This window comes from Lynx canadensis, chromosome F1 (assembly GCF_007474595.2).
Source record: "Lynx canadensis isolate LIC74 chromosome F1, mLynCan4.pri.v2, whole genome shotgun sequence".
NCBI classification, from domain to species: domain Eukaryota; kingdom Metazoa; phylum Chordata; class Mammalia; order Carnivora; family Felidae; genus Lynx; species Lynx canadensis.
Window position 1 is genome coordinate 23,849,506 of NC_044319.2, and position 26,499 is coordinate 23,876,004.

At 43.4% G+C, this 26,499-nt stretch overlaps 1 long non-coding RNA gene across 2 annotated transcripts; it reads right to left on the bottom strand.

Moving 5' to 3' along the window:
* On the bottom strand, positions 1-24,650 carry LOC116737852. Of its 2 annotated transcripts, none has more exons than XR_004343130.1 (4): positions 24,611-24,650; positions 23,619-23,710; positions 8,171-8,355; positions 1-1,488 (listed from the first exon to the last, which is right to left on the bottom strand). It is a non-coding gene; the product is annotated as an uncharacterized LOC116737852 (long non-coding RNA). The 2 variants fall into 2 exon arrangements; XR_004343131.1 differs by lacking the exons at positions 1-1,488; positions 8,171-8,355 and adding exons at positions 14,631-15,105; positions 15,829-15,933.
* Between the last annotated feature and the right edge of the window lie 1,849 nt (positions 24,651-26,499).

A 26,499-nucleotide genomic window follows, 5' to 3' on the forward strand; every position in this document is an offset into this window, starting at 1 on the left:
TATAGAAGGGATACTGAGGAATTATGGAGGAAGCAGCTGCCCAGAGCACTGAAGGCGGGTGGTGAGGGAGGGGAGCGAGGGGGGAGGACACGACTGAAAGGGGATGCTCAGAAGTTAGGACCCAGGCTCGACAGACTGAGCCGGCAGGAAACAGGAGGATTCATCAGAAGTCTTTATGAGAAAGCCTCTTTATGAGACCACTTCACTCCCCTCTGGCATATTCAGCAGCTGAGCGTCAATCTCTCAAATAAATTAGGGTGTCCTTCAAATCGCTGGACGGCCCCAGAGAGCAGACCTGCACCTTCTAGCATTTAGAAGTCCATCAGAGGAAAGTGGGGGTAGAAGCCTCATGCAGGGTTCTGGGCAGTGAGCATTTTGCCCCCAGGGGACATTTGGCGGTGCCTGGAGAAGATAGTTTTGGTTATCTGGGAGGACAACTAACTTGGGGGAGGTAGACCCCAGAGATGCTGCTAAAAATCCTGCAATGCACAGGAGAGAGAGCCGCACAACAAAAGAATTACCTGGCCCCAAATGTCATTAGCGCCGAGTTTGAGAAACCCTGCTCTGACATAAAGCCCTCCAGCGTATAAACCCCACACAGTGCTCCGTTACCATTTCAGCAACGTCCCATTTCAGACATGCGGGTCAACTTCACTAAGTGTCTGGCCGGTGCTAGACGCTGTGAGGGATGCATTATGACAGATCCATGAGACTGTCATTGGGAGCAAGGGGACATGGGTTGTCTCAGTGCTGCTCGGAAAACTCTGAGTGCAGCTAAATGTTTTAAAAAGAAGGAAGAGAGAGCACGAGAATCAAGAAGGAGCAAAGAAACCGCTCCCGTTGCACACTGTGCATGACAACGTGCACCCAGAAATGGCCAGCAGTGGGGCAAAGAGCAGGAGGAGGAGACTTTCTGGCCTCCAAGGGGGCAAACCTACTGAGGAGAATCAGTATCAGAAGTCAGGAGTTCAACTGGGATTACAAGCAAGAAATAGGGAAGGCCCTTGCTCCCTGACTCCGGGACAACACAGACTTCACGTGGGTGGGAGATGAGATGTGGAAGAGTCGGGAACCCAGAGCTGACTGACCCGGGCAGGCATGGCGCTTGGGACGGAAGGGACCGATGCATCGCCCGGTACTGGGCTCACAACAGAGCAAGTGCCTTCGGCGGCAACTGGGTGCTGGCAGCACCCGCCTCTTCCTCTTCTTGGCCTCCTTTGCTTCTTTCTTGTAGGTCCAGTGCCCAGTGCAGCAATCAGAGGTCATCTGAGAGGACCGACCCGCAGGCTGCGAGGTGACGCCAGTGCACCTGCAAGAGGTGAATTCAGAGCTGGTGGGAAAGTGGAATCCCGGCTTTGGTTGGAAGTGGGCCATTCTGTGTGCTCTTTCCTGCCGACCAGTCCCAGGATGGCTCCGCAGACCCACCACTGCTCTCCAGGGTGTTTTGACCGCACAAACCTCCTTCACAAGTCACCCTCTAGATGCTTCCTGTTTTGTCGAAATAAAGCAAGAAAAAAGAGTGAAGATACCTCTAGGGGAGTTCTCAGGGAAGGCCTGAAGGTATTCTGGGACAGCAAGGGTGAAATTCTGATGATCCACAAACAAAAACAGGGCCCCCTTCCGATCTCCACTGTTATCATCACTGATGAGTTACTCATTCTCCAAGTTTATTTCATGGGTGTCTGAAATTGAATCAAGTATGACCATCTCAGAAATCTCCCTTATTCATGGTGTACATCTGGCCAAGCGGGTGATAAGAAAAAGGCTGAATGCCTCAAAATTTGTGCTGGAGTTGGTACAACCTCTATCATGCTTTTAGGGTACAAAACACTGACCTAACCTGGACACATAATTAAACCGCAACCTTATTTGCTGCTTTAAGAAACACTTTGGGCCTGGGTAGTTGATCAGAACCAGAAATAAAAACCCTCCCATACCAAAAATGTGGGAGAAAGAACTGCATGTTATTTAAGTGCTGGGCACTGTCCTAAGGACTTTGTTCTGGCATTTTAGTCCTCACAACAGCCATCTGAGTTAATATTACTAATCTACTTTATAGATAAAGAAATCAAGGTTCTAAGATGTCACTATAACAACCTAACATGTTTTTATTAATTATTAAGCCTTCTATGTCGGGACTGAGCTATCCTCTGGCGGAAATAGATAAAATGATGCAGTCTCTCCCCTCTCTGTAGGATATGGATGTGTACACTGTTAACTACATACCAGAAATATTACAATGGAAGTGAGAGCTCCTGGAATCTGCCCAAAGGAGTAAGGGACAATGTCATAGTGAGGTGACACCAACTGACTCTTGAAGGAATAGGGACCTTCCAGTTCTTCTCCCTACCTGACGCTTTACTCCTGTACTATTGAAGAGTGATATCTTCAATTTCCATAGAAACTCCCTACAGGCAGGGCACCTGGGTGGCTCAGTCGGCTAAGCATCCGACTTCGGCTCAGGTCATGATCTCACAGTTTGTGAGTTTGAGCCCTACGTCGGGCTCTGTGCTGACAGCTCAGAGCCTGAAGCCTGCTTTGGATTCTGTGTCTCCCTCTCTCTCTGTCCCTCCCCCACTCGTGCCCTGTCTCTCTCTCTCTCTCTGTCTCTCAACAAGAAATAAAACATTAAAAAAAAAAACAAAACCTCCCTGCAGGCTAATTAGAGACCAGCTTATAATTTAAAATAGGTAGACCTTAATATTCTCTGATGCATGCCAATGTCTACTTCCTGTTGGTAGAGTTCTATGGACCATCAAGAACCTTTTGGGGATCCTCAAGAAAGTCTGATAAAATAGTTTACTAGCTATATGTTACCACTCTTTTTTTTAAATCATAGGAAATATTTTATTACTTAAAAAATTTTTTTTAAGTTTATTTTTATTTATTTTGAGGGAGAGAAATAGAGAGCAGGAAGGGGAGGGGCAGAGAGAGAAGGAGACAGAATCCCCAGCAGATTTTATGCTGTCAGCACAGAGCCCCATGTGGGGCTTGAACTCACAAACTGTGAGATCATGACCTAAGCCGAAGTCAAGAGTTGGTTGCTTAACTGACTGAGCCACCCAGGCACGCCTCCTTTTTTTTTTTTTTTTCTTTTCTTACCACTCTTTCTTTTATGCACCAGCTATATTTACCTAAAACACCACATGGGGCAACTGAACCATCACTCTCTTCCATTTGCCCTACTATTGCTACTTTGGAGGCTACAATGCCCTCTGTCCCTTGGCTGGTGTTCTCAGACCAGCCCTGGACAGCCTGTTAATGGCCTTGCCAGAGTTTCCTCACTGGAGTCCATTTCTGGAGGACAGTAAAGGAAATGAGGCTAATGTCAGTGGAAAACTGGGTAGTTCCATGATGGCAGGACCTCTGACCCAGAAATACTATGATTTCTCCAGTGATCAACATTCCTTTTCAAGCTTTGGTGGAAACTGAAAGGAAGAGTCAGGGCTGGATGTGAGAAAGCAGATTTTCATCCCAGATGTTGCTTGGTGGCAATTGCTTCCATCACAGAGCCGGCTCACAATATTTATTGTCGTGACACATATCGAGACATCCTTTTCATACCATTGGATTGCTTTGAATAAAATGTTAATTCATAGTATGTGCCTTAACTTCTTCTAAAGACTTTAAGTTGACCATTATTGGTAGAGAAGTCAGTGCATGGGCACCAACAACGTGGTTAAGGTGGCTCGTGGACTCTAGCTCTCCAGAAATAAGAAAAAGCTGAAATTCCCTTGGCTTGCCTGGAGACCTTACCGAATATTAATGTAATGGGTTCATAATAGGCAATATAGTTCATTTTAATTAGAATCCCACAATCCTAGAAATTAAGTTGAAAAAGAACTATTAGGTCATCTGGCCTATCACCTTCCCTATTCTCTCCTCAGTGCAAGATTGTTCCCTGGGGTCTCTCAGAAATGCATGGATTGGTCTACATTTAAACGACTGCAAAACTATGAGGTTTATGTCATTCCCCTTGGGAAACTATTACACAGTCTAATGGATTTCACTGTGATTTCTTTCCCCAGAGATTCAGCCCAAATTTCTCTTTGCTTGAGTTTGTCACCTTTTATTTCTCTTTGAATACTCAGATTCAGAAACATCACAAGTAAGAATGACCAAATCTATTTTCTACTCTTCAGCAGTAAAAGGTGGGAATCTCAGCCCAGACCACTTCCTCAGTTTCACGTTTGTAGGTGAGTTGGGACATTACTAACCCTTTCTAACCACTAAGATACTCTCCTTTCCTCATAAAAGGAATCCACAGACTCACCAGGGTGGGGACAATTTTGAGTTCCGATGGTAGTGGCACATTTGACATGATTCTTGCCACCCTGCCTTGTCCAATCTGCCATATATAAACGAGGATACATGTGCCAAGATTTGAGATGCCCTCTGCATCTTGCTGAACAAAGAAAATCATTCTGGCTTTTAGGGGATAGAACTTAAGACTCTACATTTATTAGCACCATTACCAACCAATTAAGCTACCATATTTTATTTCCTAGGATGACACCAAAAGAATCTTAGAAGTGCAAGCTGGCTAGGTCAATAAACAGGTATAAATCCCCATGTCATCTATTTCACATATGTTTGTCTGCATGTACAGAGAGAAGCAGCAGCACTGGGAGAGAGACATGAAGGAGAAACAGCAGCAGAGCCACAAAAGGAAACACCCCCTGCATTTATAAAGGACAACTGAGTCACATGTATGGTGGGACTGTGATGCATTAGAACTCCTTAATTGAAGAGAAAGGCCTCCCTGGAGATTTTACTTCCTCACGTTTGCTTTTGGTTATTATTATTACTAGAATATGACAGAGACAGCAATGCCCTAATCTGGGAGAGGATCATTCTTCTGAGTAATGCACAATGCTGCAAAAACACTAATGAATTCAGAGCACAGCCAAGACTGAATTGCAAGCAATGGTCCCTAAAGGTAATCCCCCCGAATTATTATACTAGATGGCAACTCAGACTGAGTGAGATGGATGGGAGGAAAATGACTCTTGGAGTGTGATTTAATGGCAAAAAAAGGCATAGTGAACATATGACCAGGCCTCCATTTCTAAGGATAGGCCCTTTCATCCATTCATTTTTTTTCCATCTTCATTTACTGCAAGCCCTTCTGGAGCCATGCACTGTGGCAGGTGCTAGGGGCACTTGTCCTGGGCTGTTGGAAGGAGGTGGCAGGTCATATATTAGCACTTTAATGGCAAACAGTTATGCTTCATCTTCCTTTGTGTTGGAAGTAGGAGCCAATTTAGAATTTTTAAAAATGGACTACAAAATCCTGTAAAGGGGGACAAAGTAGGAGAAAACAACATAACGAACACTTGGGTGCCCACCACCTAACTTTATCAAACCTTAACATTTTGACCTATTTACTATTTTTTTAAATAATAAAAGATTACAACTATACTTGAAGTCTCCTGTGCACCCCTTCTCTAAGCCATCCTACAGGTGGCCATCATCCAAAATCTGATGTTTGTCACCCTCCTTCATGTTCTATACTACTCCTCATGTAGGTGTCTTATGTGTCTATCTTTGTTCAATTTGTTTTACTTTTTTAATTTACATCCAAATTAGTTAGCATACAGTGCAACAATGATTTCAGGAGCCCCTTACCCATTTAGCCCATTCCACCTCCTACAACCCCTCCGGTAACCCTCCGTTTGTTCTCCATATTTAAGAGTCTCTTATGTTTTGTCCCCCTCCCGGTTTTTATACTATTTTTGCTTCCCTTCCCTTATGTTCATCTGTTCTGTGTCTTCAAGTCCTCATATGAGTGAAGTCATATGATATTTGTCTTTCTCTGATCTTTGTTTTACATGCTTTCTGTAAATGTTTACATATTCAATTTTGAGGGAGAGAGAAAGAGGGAGCGAGCACAGGAGGAGTGGAGAGAGAGGGAGAGAGAGAGAATCCCAAGCTGACAGTGCAGAGCCGGACAGGGGCTCCATCTCGCGAACCATGAGACCATGACCCGAACTGAAATCAAGAGTCAGACACTGAATCCACTGAGCCACCCAGGCGCCCTGTTTTATATGCTTTTAAGTTTTACACAAATGGCATCCTATCGTCTCTATTCTTCTGTCATTTGCTTTTTGTCATTCAACATTACGTTTTGGGGATTTATCCGTGTTAATACATGTAATTCTAGTCCATTCATTTAAATTTCTGTATGATGTTCCATTGTATGGCTATACAATAAATTATTTGTCCATTCCTGATGATCATTTAGGTCATTTCCCCTTTTTTACCTGAGTACTAACAGTGTTGCAATCAACATTCTTCTATAAATCTCCCATGCTGATGTGACACTTTCATTAGGTTATATGCCTAGAAGTGGAATCTGACTGAAAGTGGTCATAACTAGGTACAAAGTAGTATGGGAGGATTTGTGTCTATTATCCTTGCTTATACTTGTTTTGATCAGACTTAAAATTTTGGTCAACATGATGAGTGAGTAATGGTATCTCATGGTTGTTTTAATTTGTAGTTTGTCAGTGACTGGGGACCTTTAGCATCTCTTATGTGTTTATTGGTAATTAATGACTATTGTTTTATGTTTTGCCTATTTTCTATTTTTTTCTTGCTGAGTTGTAGTGTTTTTTTAAACTCTGGATACAAGGCTTTTATCAATGGTCGGTTTCCAATATTCCCTCCCAGTGTCTCTCTTAATCTTTATTTATGGAGACATTCTTCAAAAAAAGTCAGTTTAAAATTCAATGTTAGTGTAGTCAAATATGCCACCACTTTCCATTATGGTTTTTCCCTTTATACATTGTCTAAGGAATCATTCCTTAGCCCTTAAATCAGAAATGCTTTCCTATATTTCCTTATAAATGTATTACATTTTTGCTTTCATGTAGAGCTTTTTAATGCACTGACAATTGATTTTTGTGTGTGATGTGTTTTTATTCTTCTCCGTCTGGATAACCAATGGTCCATCCCTCTTCTGCTCTGTCATACCAAACTTTCACTTAAGGATGGGATATTTTAGTTGTTGTCCTCCAGTCTTTGGGTCTATTTTTCTATTCCTGCACTGGTACCACCTCTCATCACTGCTGTAACACTCTAAGAAGTCTTGACATCGGGCAAGGCTAGTTTCCTACTTTTTTTTTTTTCAAAACTGCCTCTCTTTATCCTTTGTCCTTTGCTCTTCTGTATAAAACTTAAGATCAGCTTGTCAAGTGCTATCAGTTAATGAATAGACTAGACCCATAACTCCATTCATCTGAGCTAGTTTAATTTTGCTCTGCTATTACTGCACTAAGCAATAAAGAAATGCCAGACACGACTCTAAGTGTTTTATAAACATTGACTCATTTAAACCTCACCCAACCCTGTGAGGTAGGTACTAATTATTATTCCCTTGTTCTAGTTGAAGGGACTGGGATTGGTGATATTAGGTAGTGTGGCCAAGGTCCCTGGGTTATTATGGGGCACAGCCAGAGCACACCTGCTTAAACTCCTTCTAATCACACTCCAGGCCTTATCTGGACATACAAAGCTTCAGAAAATATTTTGCACTTACTGACCATGCAAGCAAATTAAAATTAGTATCCTCTTTATTTTACCAAAGAAGAAACTAAAGCAAAGACAAGGTACATGATTTGTCTGATACCCTAGACAATGTCCACCACAGAATGGAACTCAAGTCCTTTGACTTTCCCTGTGTGAAAACCCACCCCTTCCACTGCTACCCCCTGGTGTCCCACCAGCTCTTGCCACTGTGTTTTCCAGGCCAGACGCCTGGAATGCACAAGTAAGAGGCTGCAGTGAAATCCTAGTCTCCACGGAATGCTACTGAGCCCTCAGTGGGCCATGGCAATGAGCAAGTGGAAATCAACTCTAGAGGTGAAATGGCTTCGTCAGCCTATGGTTTCTGGGATGCTCAGGGACACTTTCGTTTCATTCTGAAAAACGAGTAGTGAGGTGGGAGTGGAGACTGACACAACAGAGATGTCTCCTACCTCTGACAGAGCTTGCCAAATGGCAGAGCTTGCACATTTTTAAGGAAATGCATGAAGGAGGTTGTAAATGCTGGCAATAGTGAGGCCAAGTCTGTAGGAACAGATTACTCGAGAAGTAATTGAATAAGAAAACACTGGGTAGGAGCTTTGAAGGTAGCCAAGAGAAAAACATGCCATACAGAGATACTCACCGACCCAGGCTGCTGGTTGGAGGACAGACCCCGTCAGCAGCAGCTTTCCCTTTAAATTTGACTCGGCCACCACACGTTCAATGACATTGAGCAAGTCATTCCAGACAGCCTGGGCATCTCCATTCCCTTCTCTGTGAGAGGAGGCCCATGAGGGGCTTTTACTAAGGTGAGGAAATCCGTGTAGTCTGGAAGAAAGAATGCAAGTCCATCGATGGGCTCTTGCTCTGCAAGGGATATGGGGGACACCTAACCTTTTGAAGGCTAGAAGTGAGGAGGGCAGTGAAGAGTCACAAAATAAACAAAGTGTACGTTGGGTTCATCTGAGGACAGTTTGTATGCCTGAGAGCTTGATCTCCTCCCACGTTTTTCTTTCACTGTCTTTTACTGCAAACAAGTTTCGGCAAGATGCGTATTTTCTCCACACGTCAGTCCTTCATCTCTGCTGTTAGGATTATGGTACTGCCGGTCCTCACGGGGGACAGCACATGTGAAGGCTAACATGAGGTACTATGAAGTCAACACCTACAGCGAGTAGAGGAAGGTGAGGAAGACTGGAAGTGGGATTAGAGGGCACTCTTGGGTGGTCTCGGCTCCTCCTTCACAGCTACAGGGGCTGGAAAAACATTGCAAGCCAGCCCCACATCTCAGAAGAATTATAACGCTGGCCAGAGGCTCCTTCTAGAGCATTCTATGCTGGCCCAGCCCTGCCCTCTGGAATGAGTCTGTTTCCTACTGGTTTTCATATTAATGAGGTAATTATTGTGTGTGTTTACACACCTGTGCCTTATTCTCAGCCTCTCTGAATTCTTCTCCAAGCAACGTGGTTCCCTTTGCCCTTCTTCTAGCAGGAAGGGATTCAAAGGAAGCGTGGAGAAAAGGTTTTCCTTTCTTTAATTTTAGCTTTAATTCCTGACTTTATCTTTGGTCATAATATTTATAGTCTCAGCCACCATAATAGTAGCCACTATTTACTGTATTTTCTGAGTATCACTCAGATCTCAGATAATCAAATGAAATTTCAAACCGTTCTCACATGTACCTTGCTCTTCCAGATAATCTACGAGCAAATGAGACCACAGCCCTATGGATTCTGTAACCAGCACGACACCCAGTGGGCAAACTTGGGGCAGTAGGCATTGGGCTGGTGTTCTTTGAGTTCTGCACATAGTAGGAGCTGTGGCCACATGATAGGTTGGCAATGAAGCAACAGCCAGAGCCAAGGTCATGAATCGTGATTTACTCAGTTACTGAGCCAAGAATTATACAGCATTAGCTATAAGGAGTTTTTACAGTAAGGAGCACTGTAAAGCAAGAAATGAAGATGTACTAGACGGGATCCCTTCCCTCAAAGACTTCCCTTACTGGCGGTGGAGATCACGCCTGTTGTGTGCACACACACGCACACATGCAAAAAAGTAACCAGACTTCCAAAGTGTGATGTCTTATAAGTGACATAAACCCAGTGCTCTAGGCCTGAAGAGGGGAGAGAAGTCAGGGACAGCACCCTGTAGAAGTGAGGACCTTTAGGCCCTAAGAGATTCAGAGTTGAAAGTGAGGGACACGAATCCAAGAAAGATGGCTAGAATACAGGATTCATAAGGAGGAGCGGTAAGAATAGAAATAGATGAGGAGAGAAGGTTTGTATGCTGGGTTAAAGATTATGCATTTATCGGGTAGGCCATAAGGAGCCACTGAAAAACCTCAAGGAAGAGAAGTCTTTGTTAAGGACTTGGGGAAGAGAGGAAGCCATCCATCAGAGAAGACTGTAAAAGAAACACAAGTTTGAAAAGATATACTGAGTAAGAATCCAGGGTGAAGAGGGAAGACAGCTGAGGAGGGACCCTTGATGTGTCTGAAGCTAAGCTGAAGTGGAAGGGCTGCTCTGGGAACCAAGTGGGGAGAAGTGAAAATGGCACCCGGGGGTAAACAGAAGGGAATTTCCTTGTAGCATAGGAGGATCCTGCGCTTCACAGGCCCAGGCGGCGGATCCCAGTAGGAGAAGACAGGACTCCAAGTGAAAGGCTGTCTCTGCTGGCTCTGCAGGTTCCTGGCAGTGTGGCTTCGTCAAGTAGTGTAACCTGTGGGAGGCTTTGCCTTCTCACAGCTGAGATGGCGGTCATTGCTCCCGCCTTCAAAGCGACTGAGGTAAAGAGAAGTGTGGGTATGTGTGTCTGTGAAACATTAGGGATGGGGTTTTAATTGTCTTCTTCATGTGGGGCTGGGGGGACAAGGTGCCACATGCTGACTACGTGCTGAGGGACGTCAGGGCACACAACCCTGGTTTGCGCTAGTGCTTCTATGGAGAAGGTGACCAGAAACGCTGAGTGGAGGTTGCGTGGGCAGGAACCTCTCTAACGGGAGCACTTTGGTTCCCTGTAGATAGAAAATGGGCCACGTTACTGAACAGGGAGAAAAGCTGGGAGTCAGATGATACTTGATTGTTGGGAGGGGGGTCAGCGTACTGAATGTAGTGCTTTGAGGAGCCCCTTGCCCTCACGCCTGACCCTGAGAAAAATTTACCAAAGGTCTTGGGGCTTTAAGAAACGTTAACATTAGGGAGGTTGTGGAAAATGCAAGAGAAGCCTGGGGCTGGGGCCAGGAGGGACTGCCCTAAGGATCCAGTGCCTCCAGGTGAGGTTTCCTCTTCAGACCAGGATAACCTCCGGCCTCACTGCTTCCACCCCCAAATGGCTCTTCTGAGCTCTTCCTGACCCCTGGGAAACATCCCCAACACTTGGTGGTTGCTGACCTGCTTCTGGTCCAGTATATCCTCCTCTTTAAAAAAACAAATTTTAAGTCAGTGGAAAGCGTATCTTTTCCCTAATGGGGTGGCATCATAAGCCTACTTTCCATGAAGCAGTTAGAAGTGAGCAAAGAACACAAGCAGTGGAAACTCTCATTCCAAACGTACAGCTGTTCCAGAGCAAGAACCACGCTACACGGCCTGCCTGCCCGCAAATCCTGAGCACCTGACATGGCATTCCCAAATCCTTGAGGACTCCGGAGGGCATGTGCCCCGGGAGACCCCCAGGATTCTGACAGCAGAGGAAAGCTAACCAGTGACCCAGCTTCTGCCCCAAACCAGCGTCTCCTGAAAGGGGGATGTGCCAGCTAGCACCAGGCACTCTGTTTCAGTCCCTATCCTTGAGTGTTCTGGCCATCCATGGGACATAGATACCTTCCAGGTAACAAAATGCCCTTCATGTCCAAAAGAATGACCTAGAGTTGTAACAGACAACACAGTCCAAAGTTACTGAATGATACCAAACTGCAACTCTTGGAATTTGACTTTGCAGGCTATGGATGTTTCAAACTAATACGACACATGTGCTATTTATTTATTTATTTATTTAAGAGAGAGGCTTGATCCCATGATCCTGGCATCATGATCTAAGCCAAAATCAAGAGTTGGACGCTCAACTGAGCCACACAGGCGCCCCATATGCTAATTCTTAAATAAGAAAACTACAATGCCTACCACCAGATGGTTCAGAGAATGACCAGGTTAATCAAGGATTGAAAGGGGCTGGTGAATATTGACATTATGAACTGAAAATGTAAATTAGAAGCAATGCCATGGGCCAAAGGAGGCAGAAGGTAGATATATACGGAAGTAGATAATTAATTAGGTTTTGGCTACTATTAAGAAACCAACACAGGCCAAATCTCATTATAACTGACACCATTAGACTAGAAATCTGGGTATTAGCAAGATTATTCAAAAGTCCCTGGTTGGCCCCTTTGTGTATAAGGCAACGGACAGATTGCTGGTGCCCTAGTCTGAATGATAAATTGACTCTCCCTCAGTTCTCTCCTTAACTAGCTGACAAGTCCTTGCTTACTGACTCAGTCTGTACATCTGTCAAATGGGGACAGTAACGCCTGACCTGCCTCCTACTGGAGAAAACGATGCCATATCACCACAAACCTAGTAAAAACTAGCATTTGTACTCATGTAGTACTGACAAAGCATTTTCAAATAGTTCAGCCCCTTTGATCCTCATAATAAGCAGTGGTGAAGACTCTTTCAGACGCCAGACACCCTTTGCATGACAAGTATTTTGCAATGTCCTCTTTACTAATACAAAGTGAAATCAACTGAAAATAAGCTTCAGTACACATATGATTTTTTAAAAGATAAGTTTTTGATAAAAGGAAAATTATTCATTAAATATGCACTCGGGAACTCAACCCGGTTCTTCTGAGGCCACTGCCATTATCTTTCCAGAATCCTCTTAAGTTATTTTTTAAATTAAAAACAACCAAAATTAATGTTGTTTAAGAATTCCCTAAGGCCATCATGTTTCTCTTCTCCAAAAATAAGACAATATTGCTTTTTCATCACAGTACCTTGTTCTAGCAATCCTGGCCTTGCTGTATTGGTCAGTTCTACTACAGTGACAAATAATCCCCCAATTCTCAGTTGCTTACAGCTGACTTACTCATATTACTGAAGGTTGTGGGTCGGCTGCTGCTCTGTCAAGGGTGTGGCTCAGCTCCAACCTGTAAGCCAGCTGCTGGTCTGCACCATGTGTCCTTGTCCTACAGGGATTCAGGCTGAAGGATCACAGGGTACGTTATGCCCATGTAAGAGGAAAAGAGCCAGACAGCCGGTGATAACCCACAATGCCTCTCAGAGTGTCTGTTTCAAGAATCTGCACATAGTCACATGGCAACAGTCAGAGATGTACAATCCTCTTACAGGGAAGGGGAGGTGAACAATTGCAAAGTGCAATGCAATCTGTCATAACTGATCAGATCAGGTGTATGGGACCCCAGGCAGTCCTGCTAACAGACTTGAGCTGGCACACAGAAACGCTTGCCATCCTTCTCGAGCCCAAGGGTCACAGATTCAGTCATTAATGGGAAGGGTAGAGACTGTGGCAAAGAAAAGAAGTCTTACCTCATTTAAAAGAGCAGCTACATGGGGGCACCTGGATGACTCAGCTGGTTAAGTGTCCTACTCTTGATTTTGACTCAGGTCATATATGATCTTGTGGTTCATGAGATCGAGCCCTGCACCGGGCTCTGTGCAGAGCTTGCTTGGGATTCTCCCTCTCCCTCTCTCTGCCCCTCTTTTCTCTCTAAATAAATAAATAAACATTAAAAAAATAAAAAATAAAGGAGCAGCCCCTGTCAGCCCTCGGAAGTGGTACAATGTGCAAATGAACACCCAAGTCCTTTGATCTCTCAAGAAAAGTCAGAAAATCTGATATTTGTGTAAAACCTCCTATTTTTAAAATTTTTGGAAACTCTTTTCGTTAAAAAAAAACCATGACTCTGCAGACCGAACAGAGCATCCCAAATCCAAATTTGGATCACAACTTAAAAGTTTTCATACTGTGCTTTAGGGAAGTTTTAGGGATGTGACAAACTGGACAGGGGCTGCTGTCCCAGGAAGGAGGTGAACAGATTTCTTATTCATTTCAGTGACTCAGAGAGAGTCAGTGCTCACCTGGCCCAGAGTCACTCAGACTCCATTAATTGACTCAGGGCTCAGGTCATGGTGTTACTCGTGGCCTTTGGTTTTCCTGTCCTGGGTTTGCCTGTCTGAGCTGTGCCACCTCCCAAGAGACACCTTTCAGGCTGATTGACTTAAAAATTAGAGCTCAGATGGCAAAAGAAGGGGGGAATAATAGGGCGAGAGATTGCACTCATTTGCCTCTTTAAATTTTAATATGGAGCGCGATTTGTTAACAAGGGGGAGGTCCCGAGGTACTGAGGGGTATCAATAATTCAGCAGAGGCTGTCAAGCTGCAAATAGCTGCATGGTGCCCAGCTGATGCTCCTGCTGGTGACACTGGCTACCCTTTCAAGCTTTAAGAGAAAGGGCCAGGTTTCCATCATCCAGCCCATTTCAGTCCTGTCTTTCCCTAGCTCCCAGTTCCTCGTGGAACTGGAGGCGACTCTACTGGAGGCTGTGACCATGTACAGACCCCGAGGATAAGAGTCCATAATGCTAAACTGCTCGCAGGTTAAACATAAAAGTTCCCTAAGGACAATGGTCAATGGAGCTCCCGTTTGGTAGGATCTGTAGTGCTAAGGCCATCTCCCAATCACATGAGTTTACTGCCCGGGACTTAATAGAGCCCTATCCCCCAGCCCCAAGATGAACGTCACTCCTTCCTGTGTGCCAGATCTCATTTCTCCCCCTTCTTTAAGAAACTTAACAGAAGACCATAGGGGAAGGGAAGGAAAAATAAGTTAAAAACAGAGAGGGAGGCAAACCATAAGAGACCCTTAAATACAGAGAACCAACTGAGGGTTGATGGGGGTGAAGGCTTGGGGGTGGGGGGTGAAATGGGAAATGGGCACAGAGGAGGGCACTTGTTGGGATGAGTACTGGCTGTTGTATGTCAGTGATGAATCACGGGAATCTACTCCCGAAGCCAAGACTACACTGTATACACTGTATGTTAGCTAATGGGACAATAAATTAAAAATAAAATAAAATAAAACTCAAAACTCACCTGGACCTGGTCACTGAGTTTCTTGGATGATAGCACCCCTTGGCCAGGGCAGAGGGACATAGTGGGTCCCAGCCTAAGATACTGGAGTATGTAGCTCTAGAATCACATAAATCCATACATCCCCTCCCACCAAGATATAGGCCTTTGGGCAAATTTCTAAAGTCTTTGAGCTTCAGTTTTTTTCATTTTTTAAAACAAGGATAAAAATACCTATCTCATTTAAGGATCAAATAAGATAGCATATGTAAATTTATTATGATTATTATTACAACTTTCTGAATGTGTCTCCAGTTGTCTCCTTCCTCACCCTCTACATGTTGCCACTTGAGGCCAGATGTCCCACGGGTGACACGGGGCATCTTTAGACCAGAGCACCAGTGATACAGCTTCTGTTTTTGATCAGGAGGAGTTGAAACAGAATTAATGCCAGCCAAATGGTAACAGGGGCTGCTTTGGGCCTTTGTCCTAGAAAAGCGAGTGATAATCAAACACACAGTGTCAATAAACTCAGCTTTCTTTGGAAGGCCCACCAAATGTCAGTCCCAAAGGGCATTTAGCAATGTCAAGACGGCATTCATTTCCTATCATTGTTGCTGGGCAGACACAAAGCTTTGGATCCTAGACAGTCTCTTCACATAGCAGGACAGGTCAAATAATGTGGAGAGAGCAGGAAAGGGGGCAAATGCTAACCCAGTGGGTTCTGTTTAATGTTCCACATTGGCTGGGATGGATTTCATAAAACATTAGCAGCTGATGCTATTAGCCAGCAGTAGGTCTGGGAAATGCTGTTCAATATTTTTCCCATTTCTGAGTGAAAGAGAGAGCTGAGAGAATAATACTGTAATAAGGAAAGCTTTGCTCCTGGCAAAGGGCATGTCCTTCCCCCCCCCAATGTTATTTGGTCACTTGCTTGAGAACAGGAAACAAAAGCAGAGCTGGGGATGAGGGTGAAGCAGAGGGAAGCATTTGTCCCTTAGAGTAAGGTAAAAATGTTTGTCTACAGTTTTAATAATTTGCTCTTCTATATTATAATTTTGGCCAATTTAATGCTTCAGTAAAGTGTGAAGTCCCTATATCACTTTGAGAAGTCGTGTCATGTGGAATAAAGGGGTGGAAGAACATCAGAGAGTTTTCTTCTTCCCCATTCACACCTTTGCTGGTTCGTTAGTCAAGGAGGCAGACTCCTACCTTATCCCCTGGTCCAGGATTTCCAGGTAGTGAACGTGAATGGAGTCTAGTGCAGAGTGGCAGTGAGAAATGTCAGGAAGGACGGACAATAAGCCCTCTTGTTTCCTAAAACATACATAGGAAGATACAGAACACAAAGAATACGAGGCTGGTAGGAATAAAGGGGAGGGCAGACAGGCTGATGCTGGGGTTATGCATTCATAGTCATATAAAGAAAATCCAAATATGAAGGACAAAATCCAAATATGGTCTGAATATGCCATGATTTTTTACTTTTACTTTTCCCTGGAAAGTCTTCTGTGTTCAGAAACATCTCTACTGGCCTGTCACGGTGCCTATAATTCCATCAGGAAGTTGAATGTTTTAGTTTATAGGGAACTTCCACTTGGAAAAAAACACTACATATTGTCTTTGACTTACGACAAATTAGGGTGGATTTCTCAATCTGTCCAGTGTGTCCATTCCTCTGCCACTACTTTATTTTCACTTTTGCCATTGTTGCTAGGTTAGTTTGACAGCCTTTTTCCTCACTGGCCTCCCTGCCTCTGGCCAATGTCCCTTTAAGCCCCTTGTCCACAGACCAGCCCAAATGGTCTCTACTAAAGGCTAGTCCATACCTCATCCACCTGCTTCAAACTTCAAAGGCTTTTTAGCGTTTTCAGAAAACAGACTGAATTGAATGATACGGATTGCAACAGTCTCTGTTGACCTCTCCAAACTCACAACTCACCCCATCATCACCCCCATTCTGTGAACTGTTTACAGCTCCTGCTCTTGTCCCCAGCCTCTGTACCTGCAGTTCTGTCTGCCCCGTGTACCCTTCCTGCTCTGCTACCTCCCCTGGACAAACCCTATGAAAGCTTCTGGTCTGGATATGGGGCTCCTCCGATGGATTTCCATGGGATTCTGCACAAATCTCTATCACAGCACACGTTGTTCTATTATTGTTATGGTGGCCTCATTGTCTGTATCTCCATGTAGACTGCATAGTCCTCGAATGTTGACTTATGTCTCCCTGGCATCTACCCATGGCATAAGGTGGTTCACAGTCAATGATTTTTGGATGAATAAATACATTACTATAATAAGAAAACTAATGCTCAAAGGAGTGTCACTCAAGCTGTTTTATTACATGAGTCAGACAGGCACCTATAGTTTTTCTAGTTAAGATATTAATCTTTTCTTCCTAATCAAGACACAAAATTATCTACATGACAGAAGATCCCATAATTGTAGTTAATGAAGTTGTGAAGGATTGGGAGGAAATATTTGTGACATATATAAAAGGCAATGGATTAGGAGCCACAATATCTAAACAGGACCTCTACTCCAATAAGAAAGCATACCATCAACCTTGTATAAAAATAAGGAAAGATAAATATTCCATTTGTAAATAAGGAAGAAAGCATGTAAAAAGATTCCCAGTCTCAGCAACAAATAAATAATCACTTTTCACCCAACCAAATTGCTAAAAATGAAAAAGATTGATGAACTCCAGTGATGGTGATGGCATTAGGGAACAGGCTTTCTCTTACACTAGTAATAAAATTGTAAGTTGAAACACTTTAAAAGATTTTTTATTTAATTTTTTTGAAGCCATTCTTATTATCAATCAAAATTTAAATACATATTCCCTAGGACCTAGTATGATAGTTTTCTGTGGCTCCTATTTCAAATTACTACCAATTTAGTTGCTTAAAACAACACAAATTTATTATCTTTCAGTTCTGTAATTCAGAACAATGAAATAAGTCTCACTAACTGAAAATCAAGGTATTGGCAGGATTATACTCCTTTCTGGAGTGTGAAGTTGTGAGGGGAGAATCTGTTTTGTTCCTTCTACCTTCTAGAGAGCACCCACATTCTTTGGCTGGTGGACCTCTTCCTCCATCTTCAAAGCCAGGAACTTTGTTTTTTTTTTTTTTTTTTTTTTTTATATATATGAAATTTATTGACAAATTGGTTTCCATACAACACCCAGTGCTCATCCCAAAAGGTGCCCTCCTCAATACCCATCACCCACCCTCCCCTCCCTTCCACCCCCCATCAACCCTCAGTTTGTTCTCAGTTTTTAACAGTCTCTTATGCTTTGGCTCTCTCCCACTCTAACCTCTTTTTTTTTTTTTTTTCCTTCCCCTCCCCCATGGGTTCCTGTTAAGTTTCTCAGGATCCACATAAGAGTGAAACCATATGGTATCTGTCTTTCTCTGTATGGCTTATTTCACTTAGCATCACACTCTCCAGTTCCATCCACGTTGCTACAAAAGGCCGTATTTCATTTTTTCTCATTGCCACATAGTATTCCATTGTGTATATATACCACAATTTCTTTATCCATTCATCAGTTGATGGACATTTAGGCTCTTTCCATAATTTCAAAGCCAGGAACTTTGGGCATACTCCTTCTTACAGCATGATCTCTCTGGTTCTGTGTTCTACTTTGTTTTTCCTTCCTTCCTTCCTTCCTTCCTTCCTTCCTTCCTTCCTTCCTCCCTCCCTCCCTCCCTCCCTCCCTCTCTCCCTCCCTTTCTTCTTTCTTTCTTTCTTTCTTTCTTTCTTTCTTTCTTTCTTTCTTGCATAGCGCGTGGATGGGGGGGCAGGGAGGAGCAGAGAAGGGTAGAGGGAGAGAATCTTAAGCAGGTTCTATGCCCAGCACAGAGCCCAAAGCAGTGCTCAATCTCAGGATGGTGAGATCATGACCTGAGCCAAAACCAAGAGTCACTTAAGCAACTGAGCCATCCAGGGTCCCCTCACTTCTTCTATTTTTAAGGACACTTGTGATTATATTAGGTCCATTTCTGACTAAGAATCTTAATTCCACCTGCAATATTAGTTTCCCTTTGCTGTGCAACCTAACATATTCACAGGCCCTAGGGATTAGGAGATTAGACATTTTGGGGGGGAAGGGCATTCATTATTTTACCTACCACTCCAAGAAGTTCCACTTTTGGCAATATACCCTATAGAAATATACATATATGTATATGTATATGTGCCCAAAACTGTATGATCAAAAAATTGGTATTGAAGTAGTGTTTTTAATAGTAAAAAAATGGAAAAAGGTAAAAAGGAAAAAAAAAACCTATCCATAAAAAGGAGAATAATTATATAACCCTATGTGATGGTTAATTTCATGTGTCAATTTGACTGGCCCATGGGTACTCAGATATTTGGTCAAACAGTATTTAAAGTGTCTCTGTGAGAGTGTTTTTGAATGCAATTAACATTTAAATTGGTAGACTGAGTAAAGCAAGTGGGCTTCTCTAATGTGGGTGGTCCTCATCCATCACTTGAAGGCCTGAATAGAACAAAAACGCTAGGGGGTGCCAAGTGGCCAACTCGGGTCATGATCTCGTGGTTTCATGAGTTTGAGCCCCGAGTTGGACTGTGCACTGACAGTGTGGAGCCTGCTTGGGATTCTCTCTCTCTCTCTCTCTCTCTCTCTCTCTCTCTCTCTCTCCCCGCCTCCCCCCGTCTCTGCCCCTCCCCTGCTGGCACTGTCTCTCTCTCAAAATAAATAAATTAACTTAAAAAGAAAAGAACAAAAAGGCTAACTTTTCCCATAGTGAAAGGGAATTTCTCTTGCCTCATGGCCTTCTAACTAGGCCATAGGTTTTTCCCTGCCTCCAGACTCACACTGAAATATCAGCTCTTCTTCGGTCTCAAGCCTGCAGGCCTTCAGACTGGAACTAAACCACTCGCTCTCCTGGGTGTCCAGCTTGCTTAAGTCACCCTGAAGATCTTGAGACTTTCTAGCCTCCACTATCATGTGCACTACTTCCTTATAGTAAATCTCCCCCATCTCTAACTCATACATACTATTGGTTCTGTTTCTCTGGAGAATTCTGATTAATATATCCTATAGAAAAAGCACGCAACCATAAGAAATAAGAAGGCAGAGCTTTGTGGACCAACGTAGAAGGATTTTCATGGGATAGAGTTATATGAAAAAGGGAAATGTTGAGTCTGATCTAATTTGTATAAAAATCAAAAGGGACATTTATAAATATATAAACACACCCTATATATAAACACACACTCTATATAAATGCGTAGAAAAAGGACTGAATGCTATATATTGGATGCATAACAACGATTATCTCTGTGATTGGGAGTTGGATGGGGGCCCGGTGGTGAAAGGGGTTTCCATCTATACTTATTTCAACTGTTTGACTCTCTTACACGAAAAAGTATATATGAATTATTTGTGTGATTTAAAAAAAACTAAGACCATCAAAACTCAAAGAAAGAATCCATTTGTCCCAACTAATCGAATTTAAAAGAAATTGGCTTACAAGCTGCAATACCCATGAATTTACAAGGAGGAAGGTTTCTTTCTAGTGACTGGAATACCCTTATCTATTATCAAGAGAATATTTTTCTAATAAAAAAAATATGTAAGAAGCCAAATCAGTGAACAGAAGGGACGTGTTAAGCATGAAATCGGAGCACATAAAGTCAGATGTCCTTGAGGGATGTTTTATCTTAGCTGAGGTTTTTAACTCCAATGAATTATCCAATTGAGCCTAACACTTGGGCCTGTAGGCACAGCCTCTCTTTCTGATAATAGCTGTCTCTCTCTGCTCTGAAGAGTCACTTGAGAATTACTGGCAAACTCTCACTCTCCCACTGTCATTTTGAGAATCTCCATTAGATCCACCTTTCCTATTTGCACAAAGCACTTGCACTGTGTCCACTCTCTTTCTTAACAGATTCTATCAGACCATCTTCCATCGCTTATGCTGTTTTTAGTTTCTTGGCAGTGGAGAGAAGGTCATTTGCATTCCCCCAGTAAACACAGAATAGAATGGGTAACCTCATTTTCTGCCAAACAACCATGTCCATTCATAGTGGGGCTTTTTCTCCCCACTTGTCTCCCCAACCTTGTCCCTAAGATCTGTGCTTTTAACTTACTTTGGGAAACTGAACTTCTATTGATTCAACTGAATCATCTTCCTGGCTATAAGACCTTGGGTCATGTCATTACTCTTTGCCATAATTGTTTGTTTATTTCTTTTTATCTAAGATAAGGAAGTCATGGCAGTAAAACAGGAATACTCCTCAACTTTTGCCACCTTGCAGTGCCACTGAGAGATTAAAATGAGGAAACCCTCACCGATTCAATGAATGTTTGCCGAGGTCTTTTGCTCTGCCCAGCTCCATGCTTGGTTCTGGGGATGCATAAAAGAATAAGACAGTCCCTGCCTTCATAGTGCTCACAGTCTCATGAGAAATACATCTCATGAACAACTGCAATACAGAATAGTAAATGGTAACACAGGGTGTTATATTACACCCTGGAGGGGGTAGGGTTAAGAAAGACTTGGAGAGATAACTCTTGAGCAGAATCTTGAAGAAAGAGCAGGAAATAGGACAAGGTGAGAAAGGCATTCAAGACCAAAGGGACAGCGTGTGAAAGCCATGGAAGAAGGGACAGGATGGCAAGAGTCTGATTGGACATAGGACATGGTAGATTAAAGATAGCCCTAAATTCTTTGACACACCCCTCGAGGCAGGGTTACATTTGAATGTGGGTGGGCTCTGTGACTGTTTGACCAATGGAAGTAATGCTGTGCCACTTTTCAGGCCCAGGCCTTAAGAGACCTGCATATTCCACTTCCTGTCTCTTGGAACACTGTTGGAACCCAGCTACCACACTGTACTGTGAAGAAGCCCAAATAGAGAGGAACTGAGGCTCCCTGGTCAAATGCCCTGGGTAAGCAACCTGCTGACAACCAGCGCCAGTCTGTCAGCCACGTGGGTGAGTCGTCTTGGTAATGGATCCAGTCCAGGTAGAGCAGGTTTGGTGAGTAGAGGAGGGTGGGTGTTGGAGGGGAAATAATAGGTTCAGGCTGGGACCTATTGAGTTTGAGAGGCGATGGGTTATCCTGGTACAGACAGATGGTGTAGTGGGACTTGTAGATCTGAAGCTGAAGAGAGAGACTTGCAAAGGATTGTTGACAGGAGGAGAACGCATGATCAAGGATCCAAATACTTATGGGAAATACACACGGTGAGAAGAGAAGGCTCAAGGGAGACGATCGCAGCAAAGGGGTATACAGGAAAAAACAAGTCTATGAAGAAGCCTCTGAAGAAATAGGAGAGGGAAGTGGTGCAGAAAGTCCACTCTTTCTGCTACTAAGGAGCAGCACTTTTGATCACAAAGAGGAGCCTCTGCGGAGCAACGCAGGTTCATGCTTCACACTGAGCACGAATCGACTCCAGGCAAGCCTCCACGCTAGGCAAGCCTGGGCTCCCTGGGTCCTGCTTTATTACTAACAGGGGGAAATAAACTCAGGCTGAAACTGGAAGCATTACAACCCGCACGCCAATCACACGAAATCCTTCTTCCCCTCCTCTCCCTAGCTATTCGAGCTTCCCCTTACAAAGCCATTAGGGCTTCTCCCTGTCTGGCAACACATGCGGAGTGCCCTTTGAGAAAAGGACAGGAAACCAAGAAGTGCACTGGTGTTCTGCCTCTGAGCTAAGCATGCAAAGAGGCCTCTTCCATTTTTGTGAAGCTTTTCTTCTCCAAGCTGCACACCTAAACAGATGGGGGAGCAATGGTTTATTGATGCAGGGGCGCAGTAACTGTAGGAAAGAGCGGATGAATATTTCATGGGCACCAGTAACAGTTAATAAATCATGAGGTGCTACAGCCGAGTGGGCCGCTCATTCCGCCCTGGACAATGGTTGCTCAGCTCTAGTCAAGTGGAACCTCCTTTTCTGGCAAGTCCAATCTGTCCTGAGTGCTGCAGGGAAGCTTGTGTGTCATTTCTGTGGGCCTTGATTTCTCAATTCAATACATACTGAGGATGGCTAGCAGTTCTATTTTTAGCGACTGTCAACTCGATGGATATGACGTAGGGAAATTCACAGAAAATTAGCTTAGGAATCAGGAGACTGGGCTTCTGGTCCCAACTCTGCTAGCTGTGTGACACTGGACAATATACTTAATCTCTCTGAATAATATTTTCCCATCTCTAAAATGAAGAAATGGATGGATTGGTAATCCTGAAGTTTCCTGTCAGTTTTATGATTGTATGGAACAGTGGGTTTCTTGAAGTTACAGTCATTGACTCATGATGTTGGTGATTGTTTCATAAATAATTATTGATAAAAGTGTGTGTGCTGTGTATTTTGTTCATAGGGAACATTGACAACCTCCCTTCTGTGTCTAGAGACAAGAAGCATTTACGCTTAACCTTTTGCTTTTTAATGTTTATCATTTATTTCCAACTTACTAGGATAAAAACCCACTTTATGCAGCTGATACGCCTAACTTTTGAAAAAGACAGAACACAGACCTACTCAGTCATTAGCTTTGGCAACAGTACCATTTGGCCAGGCTCAGTATCTGACGTCCATTTATTTATCTATTTATGATTTAAAACTTTATATCCAAAAGTTAATTTTATCTGAGTATACCGGTAATGAAAACAGCAACGGCTGGTCACATAAACAGAAGTTTCAGCATTGTCAAAATTGCCAGTTTTAATAACAAAAATAACACTACCACCGTTGAATGTTTACTCTGTGTTAACCTTTTATAGAGTATTTTACAAACATTATTCTTGTTATTTCTCATTAGTCCCCAAATAATGGCACACTGATAAGAAAATTGGGCTGAGAAAGATGAATTTCCTTGCCCAAGGTCACCCAATTAGCGAGTGGCTGAGAAGAGATTCAAACCCTAGCCTGTCTGATTCCAAATACACTATTATTGTAACAATACATAATAGCTAAAATTTACATTGGATTTACTATGAACTAGAAAGTAAGCAGCTCACCCATTGGGATAATCTCCATCTTTCATCTTCTTTGAGCTTTTCTGCAACCTTGTAAGTTGTAGAACATGGATAATAATGCAAATGATCCTTATCTATAGAAATGCAAATAAATTGATTATCGCCCTATGGGTGGGCACATCTTGCATCTATTCCTAAATTCATTTCTGAAGTCGGGTCCCCCCTATTTCTATGTGGTTCTTGGAGTTCTTTAAGCCAGCTAGAATGACTTATTGGTTCCTTCATTTATTAAATTAAACACAATATTTGACATGTCTTCATCTTACATTTGTAGGACAGCCATGATTTTACTTTCTTTTTTTAAATATTCTTTAACAATATACAGCGCACACACACTCACAGGATTCTCAGAGAGGCGGAGAGGGATGCAGTTCAGCAATGCAGCTGCTGCTGGTGGTGTATGTGAGCACAGCAGGAGATGAGAGGCCAGGACGCCTCTTCAGGCTTTTCCACCCCTCCTGTGATACGGTGGGGCCTGTTGCTAACTAAGCTGGTGGCAATCAGTGGCTTGGCCGCTCTGCCTCTGGGCGGCCTGTCTAATGATGGCTCCTCCACCTCTCATTGCTGCAGCTGCTGCCAAAGCATCACCTAGCACTGCCTCCTACCCTGCAGGTCCTTTGTAGGGTCTTTCCATGGCCTTCCAGAGCTCTGCTCTCTCCAAGGGCACTAAGGACAAGGACAGTGGACACTAAAGGGCAGAATTAACCAGCTTCCTGGGACCACCCCTTGTCTTTTCGGTAACTGCCTTTCAGATTTAAAGATTGTAAAGCCCTACATAATGAGCATAGACCTGTGGACTGTGACAATTAAGTCACCACAACAGTGTTTCTCATACTGCATGCCATGGAACACTGGTGTTCCACACATAACCTGCAGATGTGCTGTGAGTAAATGGAAAGATACTTTCAAATCTCATGATTCATAATTATTTTATCATGATAATGAAAAATAGTGAAGGAATTTCATTGCCTTACCTTTCAAGATCAAATTAGGTTTTTTTTTTTCTCTCTTTTCCCTCCCTTCCTCCTTTCCTTCCTTCCTTCCTTCTTTCCTTCGTTCCTTCCTTCCTTGCTTCCTTCCTTCTTCACCCAAATGTTACTTTGGGGCTTTTGTTGTTGTCCTAACAAAATAAAGAGTTTTTAAAGAAACACTTTACAACTCTATGCATAAAAATCTCATCAGTGGGTGTCCTGTGATATCAAAACATTAAGAAATCTTCTGTTACAGACCAGGAGGTGATGAGGGAGCATGAGGCAGGCTGTGGGGCAAAGCACAAGCTAGCACCCCCTCCCACCCAGGTGGGATCTGTGTGATATTCCTTGGACATTCCTAGCTACCCAAGAACAAAGGAAAGGGGTTTAAGTGCTTGCCATGGTGATGTGGGAAACTGAGGCAAATGAAAAATTAAATTTCCTTACTGCCTACAGCCCATTGACAAGTCCTTGAAACCAGCAGAGTGACCTCCCTCTAGGAGCTCAGCTGCCTCCATGATGACATTTTGCTGGGGGCAAAAGAGAACCTTGGCTTAATAGTGTCCTGACCTCGAGGATCCTGTAAGTCTATTTCCTTTATCTCAACTGCCCCAAGATATGTGCTGGCAATCATACTCCAAGCTTATGGCCCCCTGACGTGCATCTGAAGGGTCTCATGACTGAGGTTTTATTAAATGGTACTAAATGGTGTTTCCCTAGCAACAGCTAGCCCCTCAAGGCCCTGGAACTTTGCTTCCAAAATTCCATAGAGACTTACTCTAGTTCTGACCCCCTCCCAACCTGAGGGTAGGTAATGAGTTACCCATCAGGACCCCAGTGCAGCTCTTCCTGCCCATGGGTCCTGTCCCCATGCTTTAATAAAATCACCTTTTTGCACCAAAGAGGTTTTCAAGAAGTCTTTCTTGGGGGTGCCTGGGTGGCTCAGTCGGTTAAGTGTCCGACTTCAGCTCAGGTCATGATCTCACAGTCTGTGAGTTTGAGCCCCGTGTCGGGCTCTGTGCTGACGGCTCAGAGCCTGGAGCCTGCTTCCGATTCTGTGTCTCCCTCTCTCTCTGCTCCTCCCCTGTTCACACGCTGTCTCTGTCTCAAGAATAAATAAACATTAAAAAAAAGAAGAATTCTTTCTTGGACGTGACCCCATGAACCCCCACTACCCCCAAACTTCTTCATGGACTATATTTTTAAGGTATAAAACTCTTAAGTGTAAGACTTCTGAGAAGAAATGGAGATCTTTTTAGCAGCACAAAGGTTAAACATAGTTCTCTCCTTTCAGTTTGGGAACCATGAAAACATTCCTGCCCCTCTCCCTCACCACAGGACAAACTAGAGTAGGAGATACATTTGCCAGTTACCAGGAGGATGTCACATTTCACTGACAATAAGTTGACAAGAGAAAAACTATGTTCCAACCAGGTCTCTAAAGTGGTTGAAAACAGTTGTTGAAGACGCTGTTCTCAAAACCAGAGCTTCAACCAACTGTAAACAGAGAGACAGAATTCTCTGCAGTTGGCATTAAAATCCTGACCTGATAATTCTCTTTCTGATGCAAACCAGCTTAGAAACAGAAGAGAACACACAGAAGGAATTGACTTTTGAATGTTGGTGATCTTTAAGCATCTAGAGTTAGTCCTCTGTATATACTTGTTTCCTATGATTTTTAAGTCACTCCCTAGACTTCAACTACCTTCTTTATGGAACTGAATTCCACTTCCCATCTCCAGCCCAGATTTTTTGCCTCAGGGGCAATGCTGCTGGATAGCTGTTCGGATGTCATACAGACATTAATTTTTTTTTTTTTTTTTTTTTTTACTTTATCTTCCTCCTTCACCTCTCAAATGAGTTCTTCCCCTTACATTCTGTTTTGGAGAATG